This window comes from Triturus cristatus, chromosome 8, assembly GCF_964204655.1.
Source record: "Triturus cristatus chromosome 8, aTriCri1.1, whole genome shotgun sequence".
Lineage (NCBI taxonomy): Eukaryota > Metazoa > Chordata > Amphibia > Caudata > Salamandridae > Triturus > Triturus cristatus.
Window position 1 is genome coordinate 418,400,743 of NC_140591.1, and position 18,007 is coordinate 418,418,749.

The 18,007-nt window shown below is 43.1% G+C and overlaps 1 protein-coding gene across 2 annotated transcripts in view; it reads right to left on the minus strand.

Annotated features, from left to right (window-relative positions):
* The window catches only part of ENOX1 (ecto-NOX disulfide-thiol exchanger 1), a 2,037,207-nt gene that overhangs the window by 1,682,339 nt on the left and 336,861 nt on the right, over positions 1–18,007 (minus strand). For both annotated transcript variants that reach the window (XM_085621817.1, XM_085621818.1), the window contains exon 2: positions 13,490–13,564. The gene's annotated coding sequence lies outside the window, so the exon portion shown is untranslated. The remainder of the gene's footprint in view (positions 1–13,489; positions 13,565–18,007) is intronic.

An 18,007-nucleotide genomic window follows, 5' to 3' on the forward strand; every position in this document is an offset into this window, starting at 1 on the left:
TTTTGTGCTTATGAGAAGCCGACTGGAAATAAAGAACCTCCCTCTTTCCTTGTCACTTACTGCTTAGCCTGCACCTTGGATGCTGCCCAGCTCATCTGCGGAGTTCAACAAGAATTCAAACTCAGGCCCACTCTGTTTAATAACTACATGATCCCACTCACCACCACCATCCATGCCTACAGAACCAACATCATATCCTGCCCTGATGACATCCAGCTCATACTCTCCCTCTTTGACAAGACACCAAACACCCAGACCAAATTATCCTCCTGCATGACTGAAGTCATAAGATGGATGAAAAACAAATGCCTCAAGAGCAACACAGACAACATGGAAGCAGTAATCTTCAGCAAAGACTCCTTGCTCTGGCACTCCACATGGTGGCCTGCCGAACTCAGACACACACCCCTCCCCGAAACCTACGTAGAGAACCTCTGAATAGTAATCAACAACTCACTATACTGGCCAAGTGAATGCAGTCTCCGTCACCTGCTTCCACACACTCATGATGCTCAAAAAGATTTTCAAATGGCTTCCCAACACTCTCAGAACCGTCCTCCAAGCCCTCATCATCAGCAAGCTTAACTACGGCAATGCACTCTATGCTGGAATCAATGCTCAACTGACTTAAAGGCTCAGGACTATAAAAAAACTCAACAGCAAGTTCACCCTCAAACTGCCACCCCACAAAGAGCTCCACTGGCTCCCAACCCACAAATGAGCACTCTTCAAACTCCTCATGCAGTCATAGAAAGCCTTACACAACATTGGCACCATGTACCTCAACAACCGCATAAACTCACACAGACCTACAAGACAACTCCCACTAGCTGGACTCCTGCTCACAGACACACACCCTGTATACACAGAACCAGATCCGGCAGCCATGCTTTCCCCTACCTCGTTCCTAAAGCCTGGAATGACCTCACCCTGCACATCAGAGGCATCTCCTCAGTTTTGAATTCCACAAGAATCCGAAGACCTGGCTTTTCACTTAGCCCCAACCCTGGCTCGGCCCATAGACCTCCTGCTTTAGTCCAGGGAGACCCTCATGGGTGAGTTGTGTGCTACACAAATACACATAGCATAATTTGTATCAACATGCAAAGTCACACACCAAAGTGCCAAGTCATCACCAAGTAGAAGTAGCTTAATCAAACCCATGGCATTCTACCAATGAGAAAGGACTCTTATTTGGAGTAACCCCACAGATTCGATGAACCCAACTCACATCGCCTTTGACCTTGGAGGACTGAATATGCACAAAGGTTCCAGGATGTATAGCCACTATGCAGATGTTTAAGGATGAGGAACAGGACAAGGAGGGAACTCAAATTTGGCACCTAATTTCCTGTATTTAAATAGACAATTGCTAAGTGATAACGACAGTCCTTACCTAAAAAACAAAAAATCTGGATCATGGAAGCTTAAGGCTAAGGCCCTCATGGAAAGTACATCAAAAAACATGGGTTTCCGGAGGTTCAGTGTTTTTTTGGGTACAATAAATATCTGATATTTCAAACTCAGCCCTACAAAATTGGGTATAGCATAGATTGTAGTTCTTTCCACACCAAATTCGACATGCCTCAGTGTTTTCACTCACATAAATATCATCAGGCTTAAACTATGGATATGTACCTGGGGATCAACATGTTGTGGTAAACTCTACACAACTGATCATTCTTACCCATGTGCAAATAAGACTTTAGACAGGGAATGGAATTTTTCATCTCATTTGTTATCAGGACTGTTAGACCTGTCAGCCTTAGGGTGGTCTTCCCCCAAGCTTTTTGCCTTCCTCCTCCATTCTTGCTGATCTCTTTTTTGCTGGCTTTAGGACTCTGCAGATTTTACCACTGCTGACCAATGCTAAAGAGCTTGTGCTCTCTCCTTAACACATGGTAACATTGGCTTATCCCCAATTGGAATATTTAATTTACTTATAAGTCCCTGGTAAAGTGGTATTAGCTGTACCCAGGGCCTCTAAATGAAATGCACCAGCAACACTGCACCACCCACTGATTACGCTTCCCACTTGAGTAGCCCTTGAAACATCTCTCAGGTCTGCCATTGCAGCCTGTGTGTGTGCAGGTTAACTATCATTTCGACCCGGCACAAAACACCTTTTGCCAGGCCCAAGCCTTCCTTTTCAATATTTAGAAGTAGGGCTCCCACTTTAATGGCATATTTTTTTATATTTCCGTCTACATCTATCCATATTTATTTTTTACCCACTTTATCTGTATTTATCCATATTTATTTATCCATATTTATTACCCTTTTGGAAATATTTTTACTAAAATCTTAAAAATGGAATATCTCTGGTTCGACAGATGAGGTTTTTGTCATTTTGGTCTTGTTTTATTTATTAAACATTACTCTATTTTTCTAACTCTGTTGTAGGCTCCTTTTGTGGTGTATTTTCACCGTGTTACTGTTTGAAGTGTTGCGTAGAGTTTGCTTGTGACTTCACCCTGAGAAGAATTGTGGTTGCTCCTTGAGAAGGTTTCACCCCCCTCAACTGGTAACGCAATTTCTTACAAGGACCTAACGGTGCAAAACTAGTTCATCATTACAGTCCCTTTCATCTCCTCCTCCTTTGGCTTTGCCCCCTTCCCACAGCAAACACAAAGGATATGTTCACATAATTGGCCAAACTTGCACAGCTTACAAAGAGCATTGTACAAAACAATTACCATTCCATTAATTGCAATCCATATTCTCCTTTATGACAGGAATATTGTAGCTCAAGTGTATGCGCTTCCATTCAACCTGCCAGTCAAGCAAACATCATACCATGGGCAAGCATCATGAATAATAGAACAGAATAATATATTGTAATTTGGTAATTAGGAGTAAGATCTTTGAGGAGACAAAGTCATGAATCATAATTACATCTCGCTGCATTTCTGAAATCATATAGCTGATTAGGATTCTGATTAGCCAGAAATAGTGCTAAATGTGCTAATTTGACTGCCGTGCAGGTCTGCGCATAGCTCAGAAGACACGGGTTCAAAACTTGATCAGAAGGCTGAGCCTTTCATCATTAAAGCCCTGATAAAATCAGGAGCGACCTGAGGATTAATAGTACTGCGTGTTTACGACTTTTCCAAATTACTGTTCGAAAATTAAAATGCGTTGTCAATCAAAAATATAACAGATTTTTGCTTTCGAAAGACAGTGAAAAGGATTATGAAGAACTGGCAGAAAGTAATGAGATACATAAAAAGAGTAGATTCAAATAAAATGAGATATTTATATTTGTACTCAGATAAACAATGATTTTGAATTATTTAACTACATGTAAGAGCTGTTCATTCTTGCAGGGGGCAAGCAAAGTTCCACAAGATGAAAAAAAAAACCTTTTCTCCAATATATAGGCTGGCCTTGCTGCATGTCATATGCTAGAACATAGCACTGTATAGCATAAACATTGGACCAAATACGTGTGGGCGCTGGAGCAGTACGTGTCCACGTTTTTGGAAACAACAATAGTAGCCTTCATTTCTACATAACATATTCTTTTGGTCAAGGGACACAAGGTGTTGGAGCATTGACATTTTTAATTGTTCATCTACCCGGCAGACTACACCTTAACCACCACTTAGTCCCTCCTCCTCCCCACCGTGTACCTTTGAGTTAGTGGCATCTCTAGGTGCGATTTTTAGGGGGGGGAGGGTGGGTAACAATGGGCCACAGATAAAACTGGCGGGCCACCTAAAACTGGCTCTCATGAAGATTATGCGCAAGTATGTTTTATATATATAACCACACATAAATATAGTATACATTTTATTTTTGAGCAGACTGTAAATTCAACATTACTATGGTCTGTGGCAGGGGCAAGGTTTTTGAAGTGTCTCAATCATTCCTATTCTCTTCTTCACACTACTCTCTACTGGAATCTCTTTGTTAGATATGTATGCTTGTTTTCTCCTCATATCTTTCTGAAACAATCTGCATGTCTCACACTTCATCTCCTTCCTCTTTAGCACCCTCCTTTCACTATCTCTTGCATGTATGTCCTTGCATCTCCTTCACTTCACCAACCTCCCCACACACAATGCACCCACTCACACTTGTATGCACTACAATTTTTTCTTTAACTTTCGCTGTCAATAGTTTGACAGCTGTGTACCTCCTACAAACATTTTTACATTTCTGATAAGAATTACAATTGGCACATCTGGCCATTGCTCTGTGCGCTCTGCACAGATGCCAGAGATTGAATAAGCATGGATTCCAAATCCCTTTATGACCCACCCACAGGCTCTGTGAGAAAATTGTGCGGCGTTCGGCCTGAACTCCACAGCTCTCAATTGTGACCCACACACTACCTGAGCTCACACAGCTACATAGGAGCGACTCTTTTCATACTACGTGCTATAAATGAGTAATATGTGGCATGAAAAAACGACAGAAGCACACCATCCTGGAAAAAGCAAATACAATAGGGAATGCAAGAGTAAGTAAAATGCGAATTGTAAATAGGACCAAGATCGCTGTCCCTAGGCTGAGCGGTCAGTGTCTGTTTTTGCTGGCTGCAGCTGTCACCGGGGGTGGGATAGAAGGGGTCGGGATGAGGACATTTACAGGTGGGGTACACGCCCCGAAAGCCCCCGTAGCCACGTCACCTTCTTGATGTATCTGCTCAGTGCTCTCTTGACTAAATTCTTGCCTGCACTGCTTTTTTTTCTCTTTTCTATATGTTGTGGTTCAGTACCTCTTCTCGCCTATACAACCATCCTCATCCCCTGTAATTCTGCTCAACTGCACTACCTTTTGGACCTCCTGCAAAAAAAAAGATATTGCTAATTTTTATTTTGTCGTTTCCCGCATTTTTCTTGTACCGCCTTACTTGTTAACAGATTTTCTGTTCATACCTGAAGTCTGCACCTGATACACTTTGCATGTCATTGGATGGATTATATGATGTTGCTATTCAGGCATAATGCTTCGATTAATTACCCGTCGTCCAACCTCACTCCAGTCCTCACTTTTGAGGAGCCTGCCTTCCCGCAGACCTGCGCACAAAATCCCTCTGCTCTTTTTTGGAAAAGAGACATGCCCCCGTCGCCTACATATGGCTCTTCACTCTTTGTGGAATTCATTTTTTTAAGTCTTTCTTTCAGAATTCACTGTTGGTCCAGACTAGACTGGATTATATATAGAGATGGATTTTGATCAAGGCTACATGGACGATATGTCACTGGGCAATGTGCAGCCGTACAGTTTGCGTTGAGCAAACAAATGCAGGCCACTGCTGTGGTGCAGGATGTCTTCCCTCATCCTCCTGAAACCACAGAGAGCCTCCAGCATGTGGGCAAGATAACATTCACATGATATAATTCCCCATTTTCGGCCTAGGACACGAGGAAAGAAGCAGCTCACATTTCAGGTCAATTGCGCGCATCATGGTAAGGACGCGGGCCCTGCTTACCCCTTGTTTTTTTTTGTTTCGCGCCACCAAAGGAATTCAAAGAGAAATGTATATATAGTTTAAATTCAAACCAATGGATCACTTTTAATTGTCCTAGAATGTAGTTAACCCAGGCACTCACTCGTTACCTTCCTAAATGCGGAATAGAAGGAAAGAAATCTGCAAAGAGGAAGCGATTGGTGCTCTCTTCATCTGAAGAGCCGGACGGAAGAGACAGGCTCATCATGGGGAATCACCAAATCAGTCTCAAGAAGAGACCTCTTTCAGAAGAGCTGAGGTGAGGGCAGGTGATAAAGAAAACAGTGGAGGAGACAATAGCTGTGAAAACAATTAAGAGGTGTAGAAGGAGAGAAAATCCCTTCTCCTTTGCATGGTCCCAGTCTACTTCCACTCCTCCCATTCCACCCCTTACCCCCCTCCAGCCAAGTCCCTCAGCTAAGGGCAAATATGTCTGGAGGGAAGAGGTATCAGAGATCCTAATTCAAGCAGATCTCTGTTCCAAGTCTGCTCCTCTGGTGCTGGACCACCTGTTCTAGTCACAGATCCCCACCCAGCAGGCAGTAACTGCCATGTTTATTGCGTCCACTGGGAAATCATTTTTGTTTTCAAGAAACAAAATCCCAAAGCTGGAGTTCATTTCTTTCTTTTTTTTTTTAATGGCCTTGTCATGTAGGGAGCCTTCTCTATGCACATGGAGGCTTCTGTGTGTTTTCCCTGTCCTGGACTGCCGTGCATGGGATTGTGGTCTTGGGTTGAGAGTAAAAGTGAAGGTCCTCTATCACTTTGACCTTATGGCACAGTGGCGGATGGGCCATTAGGTGGAAGATTTAAGCTGGTGGAGCCAGTGGAGGCTACACAAGGGTGAACCCATTGATTCCATCAATTCTAAATAGAGAAGGGAACTGTGAGCTTAGCAGGGTGGGAGCTCCGTCAAACTCTAAATGACCCCCTTCTTCTGAATTAACATTTTATGACCTATAAACATTCTTCCTATGAGATATTCACATATCAAATAAACAAACATAATTAATGTGTGGGAATACTTTGTTTTGCTTGTTTTCTTTTGTATATGCAGCTTAATGTCCTTCTATCAAGCATTTCAGTGCTCAGAGACCTAACACAGACTCCAATCATGCCTCAAACAAAGTCGTCTACAAAGCCCTGTACAAAACATGTACGTCCTTATCAATTGGGTTTCAAGTCTGCAAATTGTATCTATCTTTGTATGTTAATACACATGTACTGGAAAGAGTTATCAATACAAAATAGCCATGATACTCTGTAACACCCTTGTAAACGAGTTAATCTTTATTTTTATTGTTTTTAAGATAGCTATAATTACAAGGCATTAGCAAAAACAAGAAATCTGAACCGACAAACAAATAACAGGGTCAGTGAACTCTCAAATCAATAGCAGATACAAAAATGCTGATACACAATGCAGCGAATGAGAAAGCATTGTAGCACCGCAGGCTTGCCAACTACTTCTACTTCACCCTACAATGCAAGTGAGTGCAATCACCATTATCCAGGATCGTTACTGTCAAGTCCATCTGCAACACACCCTAGTACCTCCAATGTGCGACTCCTCTGCCTCTTCTCACCATCTGGTCATCACCTACCATTTTCTAGGTCAGTAAACATCCTTCCGTTCAGACTATAGGCCACCGCTCAGAATGCACACTAACAAATGCGATTTTTCTGGGGGATCCAATAATACATTGCCGAGTAAGACCTGAAAAATCTTTTCCAATCTTTGGTACTCTCCAGACTGGACTACTGTAATTCTCTACTTATAGGCCTCCCTAAGTCCCGCCTATCTCCTTTAAAATCCACCCTCCTCTCTGCGGCACGTTTTGCCTATAGGGCCAAAAGAAATGACCATATCACACCTTTGTTGATAACTCTATGCTGGCTTTCTATTGAAGCTAGGATCATATATAAGAATGCTTGTATCACCTGTAAAGCCATTCACACCTCCACCCCTCGCTATCTAACAAACAGACTTAAATTATCAGGTGGTTCTAGACCTTCACGAAATGCTGAGAATCTGTTGCTCGACCCTCCAACTTTCAAAAGGGAAAGTCACTGCGTTTCCCACCCCACGGTGGCCAGATTGAAGAGCGGGGTGTGGGGGTGCTGGCAGATTCCTCAGACTGTTGCCGCCCCGGCCACACTGAAGAGCACTGGGGTGCTGGTGATTGGTGCCCTAAGACGGCAGGTAAGAGCTGGGGGGTGGTGGCCCCCCCTTGCTACGCCACTGCCTTGATGCCTTTGTCACCCTTTGAAAACGTTTGATAAAGCTTATTTCAATATTCAAAATCAATTCCAAAAGGGTGTGGCCACTGGTATCTTATTTTGTCTTGATGTAGTTTGTCCGTAACAGGTCGGAATTGCTAACAGTGGGGAAGGGTTGCATCTCGTCCGGAATTTCAACAAAAAGTGTCCATCTTGGTCCCTGTACTGATCATGCCCCGAATGGGGGGGGGGATTACATAGACCTTTAGTCAGACAAAAAGAACTACATGATACAAATGGCATCATGATAAAAACACACAGGCATGGTTGCAAAGAATTAGCAATTCACCTGGCTGCTCCTTCCTTCTTTCCAGTGGCCACCTACAGGCCCGGACTGGCCGTAGCGGGCACCGGGCAACCCCCGGTGCGCCGCAGGGGTGGGGGCTGTTTTTGTTACAGGGCCGTTTTTGCAGCATAGCTGCAAAATCGGCTCTGTAACTAAATCGGCCGAAAACCGGCCCTGGCAAAGAGCTCGGTGGCACCCCCAAGCCCCGGGGGGGCGACCGAGCACTTTGCCAGGGCCGGTTTTGGTTCCCAGTCCGGCCCTGGCCACCTACTCCTATGCAAATATCATAAACCATTTTGAAAGGTGAGATTTCGTCTACTTTTTTTCTGTATAAAATTTAGCAACACTTGAAGGGCATTCTTTACATGAGCCCAGTGCTTAATTTTTAAAACGAATATGTCATGAGTCAAAGATTTTACATATGAGTCTGCTTTGGTTGCCGCTGAATACCACGCTGTCTAGACCTGATTCCCCCACTTGCCTCTTTCCTCCACCACCCAGAGTTCCCGGCTCCTTTATCTTAATCTTGCAGGTTTTCTTTCATCCTTGCTTTCTCCGTTTAGCACAATTTGCCATCTTTCTTTCAGTTTTTCCTCTTTTCTCCATTGCTCTATCTTATTCTAGTTCAAAGTCCAGAGATGTTTAAGGCAAGGGCAAAGTGGGCACTGGCCCAGGACCCCAGCCAGGGCCAGAATGTTCGTAGCGGGCACAGGGCATTTCCCCGGTGGGCCGCCAGGGTGGGGGCAGGTTTTGGATCCTTGGGGGCCGTTTTTGTTTCCGGGGGCTGGTTTTGCAGCATACCTGCAATAATGGCCTCCTGTAACAAAAGCAGGTGCAGTGTTTTTCACATGCACCCCACAGCCCCCCCAGCCTCCACAGTTGGCCCAACTCAATTGCATTCCCAGTCCGGCCCTGGCCCAAGTCTTTTTGGGGATCCCATGAAAGAATTGGCTCTGTTTTACAGACAGCCCTGATGACCAGGGGCTTAACACAGGCCCCCACAGCCCCTGCAGTGCGGGGGGGGGCAAGCTCCAGGGGGCACCCTCAGCACAGCACTGTGGCCGAAGAGCCAGGAGGGGGCCCCTCTACGTACCTTGCATGGAGGCCCCCTCAAGTTTCATTACGCCAGTGCTGGTGACCTTGAATGATTCATACTTGCCTTAAATAACATTTTCCTTTATTGCATTTTTAATCTATGGGAGTTTATTGTAGACATTTTGCAGGGAAATGTTGTGTTTATGTTTTTCACCAACATGCAACATCCATAAAAAAGTTTCTTTTAGATCAAAACCGGATGTCACATATAAGAAATGGGAGGGGCGTCACAGAGTTTATTTCCAATAACATTATTGAGCTGCCGCTGTACTACATTTTTGAAAACACACATTGCATTTCCCTGAATTTTGGAATGAAACACATTTACATTTTGCATCAGTGTGCCTGTGCACTGTCAGTGAGCTGGCAAAAGAGGAATGAAAGTGCTGTAATTGGATCATAAATTTAAACATATCCAAATAGGAACTCCAAAATACATCTGGCAAGGCCCCAGAAATCCTTAAGATGTCCATGTCAAAATCTGATCATGAAAAATGAGACTCAGTCCCCAAAATGTGTGCAGGTGGTGGCCTGTAACCACCCATTCCAATTAGGCACTGCTTAGGCCATGCGCCCACAGGCCAACAGCTAACAGGATACAGCAAGCTTTAGAACCGCAACATTTCCACACTGCCTAAGGAGCATGTGTTTATATTATCAGATCAACGGGCCAACATGTTTCTGGCATTACTACACTTCATTTTATCATCATGGAGTGTGATGCATTAGGCCACAGATGGCACACACCTTATGGTGACACCACATGGGGTCACATGAGGGCATAAGTTTACAAATGTTCTCAAGAAAAGACTAGAACACAAGTCCACCCAAATCGCTAAATGTAATGTTGCCTAGGGCCCCGAAATTGGTTGCATTGAAGCTCATTATAATTATTTCTGTTTATACTTTCGTTAAATTCCTAAACAATAAAATATTTCCCCATTAAAGGGAAACATTAATAAAGATGGACCCTAGGTTTTTATCCTAGCGAAAAAGCTAAAACGAAAGATTTCCACTCCAAAGATGAAGAAGGGGGACAGGGTAGGGGCATATCAGCAACAACCGGTGATAATTATCGCTAAACGTGCTTAGCGCTAGGATAATTATAGCCGGCTATCGCTGGATTTTATCGCGGAGATAGCGCACTATCTCCAAAGCGATAAAAATTCCAGAGTTAGCTGCCAAATGTGCGATTATCGCTGGAAATCCAGCGATAATCGTACAACGATTGGCGATACGTTGTTGATAGGGCAGGCAAGACTTAGCCATTATATCCACCTTCCATTGGATATAATGGCTAAGTCAGATTGAAAGCAGGCGTAAGAAAAGTAGCAATAAGCGCGGTTAGCACTACTTTTCTTATCGCCATGCAAGTTAGCGGGAGGTTTGTTGATATGAGAAATATCGGTTAGTGACATTTCTCACGTTATTTTTGTGCGGAACGCCCACTTTGCATCTCATTAGATATGCAAAGCTGGGCATTGAGGGAAAGGGCGCTAAGGCAAGGATTTACGCGATAGCGTGACCTTGCTGATAATGCGATAAAACTATCGCCGCTTTTCGCCCGAAAACGGACGCTAAAGCGGCGATAATTTTATCGCGGCACCTTGACGATATGCCCCGTAGTGAGTTGGGATACTGTATATCTGTGAATACCTATGGAAACAAGGCAGTCATTGCATTATCAAAAGAACACGTAGCAATTAATGCCTCTGCTTCAGATCACAGCTCATTTCCATCCGAGGCACAACTGATGAAATAATGAAAGCAGCTTCTGATTGCTGAATTTACGTCTTTTTTACAAAGGTCAACGCCAACATGATGTACTGCGATTGCATTAGATCAGATCTTTTAGTTGTCAGCTTACAATTATTTTATGCAAATTTTTCCTGAGATGAACAAGATGCATCATTATGCATGTCCCATTTTCGCCATGGCTGGCTCCACAGTTTAATTGTATGTGTTTTTCAATAACTTGGAAAGAACAGGAGCTAGAATCTCCTGGTCCATGGCACAAAAACTCGGCACTGCTGGAAAATAACAGTTCAAATCAATTTGAACCACATTTGCTTCTTGTGCAATATAAGTAAATAGAAAAAACCCAATTTGCTCCAAACTAAAATTGTGCATCTAGGCAAAACATTAAGCACATTGATTTCATGCTTTTCTTTTGCTGTGATACACAATAAAAATAGAGAGAATAAAAGTGTTTTATTTTCCAAACATTCCTCATTCTATCAGGGCTGTCTCAACTCTGCTTTTAGTAAGAAAAAGATGAAGACACGCCTCTTTAAGGAACACTTCCTCATCATGCAGTAACAGTCCACTTTCATTCTTAGAAACTAGCCACCCCTTGATTTGCACACTGGCTGTATCTTTGCCTTGGACCTTGCACGTCGCTCCACTTCGTTTCAGCTAGGCTTGCACCATATAAACAACACATATATTCATAAATTCATACATAGATCTATTGAAGCGTGAAATACTAGGATATATTACCCTACCATAGATCAAGAGTTCTCCAGGGTCTAACACCTGACAAAGAGAACATGGAGAAGACTTGTGTGCCTGCAGTCCATTAGGCGGTTAATTTAATAAATGAATAACTAGTATTATTATAGGAACACAAAGATCCCATGCAACTACCATATTTTGCCAATTTCGGGACCATTTTATATTGGCCCCAGTAGAAAGAGGGATCTGGTTCAAGGCACATTGCAGTGTCCATTGATCCATTGTCAGTGACTATATATCACCCACTGTGTATTATCATTACCCACTATTTAATACTCAACGATCAACAGATTACAGCCTACCTTCATCGACTGCTTGTTGAATGGATTCCCTAGATGAACCCATGCTAATTGCGCGCCAGTTCCATAAACTCACCTCACACCTAGACCGTCTTTTTCCACGCTACACTATTCTGGACCACAAAAGCCCGACGTCCTGGTGAAGTTGAAGATCGGCTACCAATGAAAATAAAGCTGAAGACCTGGCTCTTCTCTCAGTTAACATAATCCTTGAGCCTCCATTCTGTCCTATCCAAGCAATTTTACTCAGCAAGCACCCGGAACCCTTTGGTACATGATGCACTATATAAAACAATAATAATTCATCATGTAAGATTGTGGATTTTTTGTTTCGACTATGAAGTCTTAATTTTGTTTGGCCTTCTCTTTTGATCCTGATCTACAGCCTTCCTAATAGTGCCTCAGACTGCAGGTCTAGTGAGATCATTTCAAATATATTTACACTTAATTAGTTTTGAATATACTCTGAATTACACTCTGCTTCTTAAATGTTAAAAATGCCCCATCATACTTAAATGGCGACCTAAGCTCTTTACTCATAGTTAGTGGATCTTATTTTAAACATGTATTTTGGGGTTTTAGGAAGCGCCATAAGAGATGCAGCAGTTACACACTGAATATGTCCACAAAAAACATATTGAAAATGAATATGCCAAAGCAAATATTGAAACAAACAAATCATCCTTATTATATGCAAATATAGGTATAGGGCATATAATATGCCCACACTAAATAATTAACAGAAATTACAGCAAAGCATTTTATCGAAGCAAATATTGACCAAATGAATGTACATACTATATGCAGATAGTCTGAGAATATGGGACCTGTGGACTATGGATGTAGGAGGAATCAGATGTAGTGAGCGCACTGGACATGGCAGAATGAAACTACATATCAGTATAGTTAGATGTGCAGCAGAGAATCCACCTGACCAGGACGAGCCAATGTGCTGATGCATACTATATGTAGGTGTTGTAGGCAGTGAAGAGGAGGGGGCAACTGACAGGCACAGAAGTAGGTAGTTTGGCAGGGCAGCTGCCTCCAGGAGTGGAGCTTGGTGGAAACATGAGTGCGAGGTTGGAGACAAGAAGAGATGGAGAGCAGGTAAGTACCTGGGGCACTTAGGAGATTTTCCTAGGAAGAGCATCTGCTCATTCGAGGGATCAGAGATGAATAATGAGATTAGCCGCCCAGGAGCGCTCAGCTCTGTCCAGAAGATACCGGTGCATGCGGAGTGCATGGCATGACAGAGCCATGGCTGCTTCAGGCAGATGCCAAGGGCGCATCTTCACCTGGCACTCTCAGCACACGTGGCATGTCAGGGTGGCCGCGTTATCTGCGCCGCATCCCTCGATGCCAGCTGGAGTCTGCCCCGAAGTCCGCCAAAACAACAGGAAACATGTCTTTAAATGACGGCCTATAAAACGCACTCATCATCATTGGTACTGCAGGACATAAATGAATGGGTGAAGAATCGAAAATGTTCATCATTCAGCAAAGAACAACATTCTACAGGCGATAAGGATGAAATGAAAACATAAACAGAGTACTTACAGAGGGGTTTTGATTTATAGTAGAAAGGAATCACGCTCCCCTGGTAACTCACTGTCTTTAAAGTATTTCAGATTTCTGCAAAATGAAGAGAAAAATGAGATAATTATCTCCGGCGCTCAGAGCAACATTTATTGTATTTTGTATATCTGTGCGCATCTTAGCTGAACTCTAAGCTGCTTTTGTACAGAAAACATTTTAACATTAAAAACAAAACCGTCTATGACCAGAAAGAGAATGATAGATTCTGAGATAAGTATGAACGACTGCTTTATCGCATGATGGACCGCAGAAGAGGTAAGGTCAATAAATATGTTATTATATACTATACTGAATACCGAATGGAGTGTTTTCTACTTTTTTTTTTAACCGACCATGGTGTTAATTACTGCCATTTTATAATATAAATCCATCACAGCAATATTAGTTACTGTAATAACATGAATTCAGCATGGCTTTTATTAGTTGCTATGTAATAACATGATTTCACAAAAGCATTACTAGTAACCATGTCATCCCTCAAATGCACCACAGCCAGATAAATTACTAGGTGGTAACATGATTAGTTCCCATGTTATACAATGAAGCCATCATGGCATTATTAGTTGCCATGTGGTCATAGGACTCCATCTTGACATTATTAGCTTCCAGGTTATCATATGAAACTATTGCGGCATTATTAGGTCCCAAGCTATAGATCCCACACGGCATTCTTCATTACCATATTAAAGCATGAATCCAGCACGGCATTATTCATTACTTATTACAGAATGCATCATGGAAGACATTATTTGTTACCATGTTATAGCATGAAGCCACGTGACATTATTCGTAACCATGTTGCAACATTAACCCACTGTAGCATTATTTCTGCCATGTTTCATATTCAGATACCAGACGCTTTCATAAAATCTTTGAACTCTCATAGGAAACATTTCAACATTTATATAATGATTCTGTCACAGCAGAAAATGATTTTTTATCATTTGGGACATGAATTGCAAAGGTATTGTGTTCTTAACTTTAAGCTACGTATACAATTCCCTCAGTTTATAAGTAGCAATTCACAGAATCAGGAATCGTATGGATTTACACGTGTTTTACACCGCAGAAATGTACATGGCTAAAGTGTGCTAACATGGAATCAGGGAGGCTATCAAGTAGGGCATTACAACCATCCAGATGTGAGGGTATGATGGTTGGAAAGGCAGATCCGACAATGCTTTGGGGAAGAAACGGTTCCACTTTCTTTCAAGAGAGAACTGGTCCCAAGCAGTCGGTCTTTTGGTGCTTTTTTGGGAATGAGTTCCTTGTGAGTGAGGTTTGTGTCCAGGGTGAATCCAAGTGACTTAGCATTCAGTGAAAGATGGGGGCTCAAGGCCATCTAAATCTTAAACTATGAAAATGTTGTGGCCATACTTAGTTCCAGGACAAGGGTAGATCAGTGGCGTAACGAAAGTTGAGGGGGCCCCCCTGCCACGCACATGGAGGGGCCCCGTTCCGAATTTAATCCGGAGATATTGGGCCTGAGCATTGTGCTGAGGGGGCCACCTGCAGCTCGGCCCCCCCCTCACCATGGGGGGGGGGATGCAGGGGCCTGTGTTACGCCCCTGGGGTAGATCAGTTTTCATGATGTTAATGCAGAGAGGAAATCGGTGGGGGGCAGGGGGTCAAGGGAGTTTCTCTTTGGAAACAAAAATGAGTTCTCTGTAGAAAAACAAATTAGCGAATGTGGAGTTCATGGAAACTTCCATTTACTCACATGGCTACACTTGTCCGTCCTCCTGGGAATCTGCAACATTCACAGATTCATAAGACTCCTCCAAGAGTTATTAAGAATTCTATGAAAATCAGAACTTTACTCAAAACTTAGGCCTAAGTTAAATTCACAGCTCCTTCGCCTTTTACTATGCAAATGCTAGAATGCTGGCATGGGGATGGTGCCGGTTCGCGCTCTTAAAGAGTAAGTTACAATGCCGAAATTTGTGTAATGAGTATCAGAGGATTCAAATGATGAATGCTCGCACACGAGGAATGGTAAAAAACACTGCAAATTATTATACAAAAGCTTATAAAAATAGGAAGAATTATTGACATTAAGTAAAAGCCTCAATCCACACCACACCGATGACTTTTATGTGTCCTGCAACTCACAGTGCCAAGAAGCTTTAGAGAACCCGTACTCCATAAGAAACAAATTACATAACATAACTTGAGTATCCAACATTCCGCATTCTTGAGGACGGGTTGGCCTTTTGCTGCACATTTTCCCGCATCTGTTAGTTCAAAGCATTGCGGGTGGTTCAAGGGGTGAATAAAAAAATAAAAACAAAAACACGAGGAGTCAGTGCACGGCTGGCACCTCCCTCCTGCAAAAATAAACAAGCATTTGCAATGCAATAAGTATAACATTACTGAAAGTCTGAGGTACTGGCGTTGCAAATGAGTTCGTTTTTTTGTCAAAAAATATCCCAGCAGTAGCATAAGTATAAAATAAACGTGATGAAGCAAGTAAAGGGTGCAGTACCACAGACTGTTACTAAGGAGTTGTAAAGGGACCTCTATTAGCCTCATAAGGTACTGCATCCTTAATGCAATTTTAAACGCAGTACTTATGCGGCTAATAGAGGACCCTTTTCAACTCCACAGGGACACCTAGTAACAGCCTGTGGTATTACACCCATCCCATGCTTATAATTTCTTTGATTCCATATGCTACTGCTGGGATAATTTTTGTTAAAAAAATAAATGTAGCAACATTTTTATTTCCACAGCAATAGCTGAAACCGTCAACAGCCTTGTGACCTTGGTGGAAGTTCCCCTAGTGAGGCATCAATTAGTGATGGCAGAATATGGAGGCAGTGTTAGCTTCTTCCTGTCTGTCCTAAAGGAAGAGCGGATGTGCCCGGGGGTACGAGCAACACAGCCTTGCAAATTGTACTACTGTGACGAAGCTGATGCTGCCGGATCTCATCTCAGAATGCAAGAAACTAGCAATGTGGGGATAAACACTCTTGTCATGCTGTGCACACTAGCGGCGCGTTTGATAAGCCAATCTCTGCCAGCCGTGAGCGAAACCTCAATAGATACAGCATCAAAAACATTAGCGCTTAAAGGTTTTGAAGTGCCCCAGGCCGTGTTTTAACGTAAACAACGGGGGCTGCATCCATTTTTTTATGCATGGCTCGCTGTATTATCATAGGCAAACATAAGCCATTGTTTCAGTGAAAATGCTGCATGGGGCACTTCCAAAAACAAGGGGGCAGATTTACAAGCCCCTTGTGCCACTTTTATGCCGCCATTGCATCACTTTTGTGACGCAGCAGTGTCGTAAACAATGCGCTACGTTGCGACACATTTATAACGTGACGCATCTAGGAAGATGCATCATTTTATTAAGCCTTGTGTCACATTATTCCTGTATGCAGGGTGGGCGTTCCGACGCAAGAAAGCCTCGTAAAAGGTGATGCAATGAAATCTACAAGATTTCACTGAGTCACTTCTACGACGTCCCTGCATCAAAACCTTAAGCAGGAGTAAGGAGTGACGCAGCACATTAGGAATAGGCATTCCTGAGCATTGCTGGCGTTGCGTCGCACTTGCGACATGACTCCAGCAATTCGTTACCGGTACGTCAACAGATGCGTGACGCATCTAACAATGCTTGCGCCACGATGGGCCGCATCCATGGTGGCACAGGGGTTTTGTTTGCGTGACGCAATTGAACTGACGCATCTCTGCTAAAATGCAAAGATGCGTCAGTTCTTGTAAATCTGTCCCAAAATTTATGTTTGTTCACATAAATACGGCGAGCCATGCATAAAGTAAGGTGCGCGGCCGCCCATCTTAAAGTGAAAGCGTGGCATTGGGCGCTTTAAAAAATAAAGACTTTATGTTTGTTAATGTGAATACAGTGAGCCGCGCATACAGAAAGGCGCACGGCCGCCATTTCCAAAGTGAAAGCGCGGCATGGGGCACTTTAGAAAATTAACGCCTTTCTGTTTTCAAATTGTAAAGTAAAAAAAACTGCGCTGCCACCATATTTAACAAGAAGAAGGAGCGGGTTAGCAAATAAAAAGTGCAGCTGTTCATAATTACGAGGAGAATAGCGAGGAGAGGGAGCAAGCGTGGGCCTGAGTGAGTTCCTGAGCACACAAAAAGCCGAAACGAAAAAAAAAAAAGTGAGTCCTCAGACAGTAATAAATAACATAATGAGTAACACCACATGTAAGAGGGGCAGTCCTCATGGCATGTTACAAAAGAAACAAGCATTGGCATAGCCAATAGGTCTCGCCTTTGGGACCTTATAAGTGTTTAGCCATGCAACAGTTGCATAACTAAATACTTATAAGGTCCCAAAAGCGAGACCTATTGGCTATCCAAAGCGGCCGCACGGCCGCGAAAGTGAAAGTGATCGCGATCACGATCAAACATCAAAGCGGCCATGCGGCCGTGAAACCTGAAAGTAATCGCGGTAAAGCGCGGCGCACGCGCCCGCGCCCATGCACTGTGGCTCTAGGC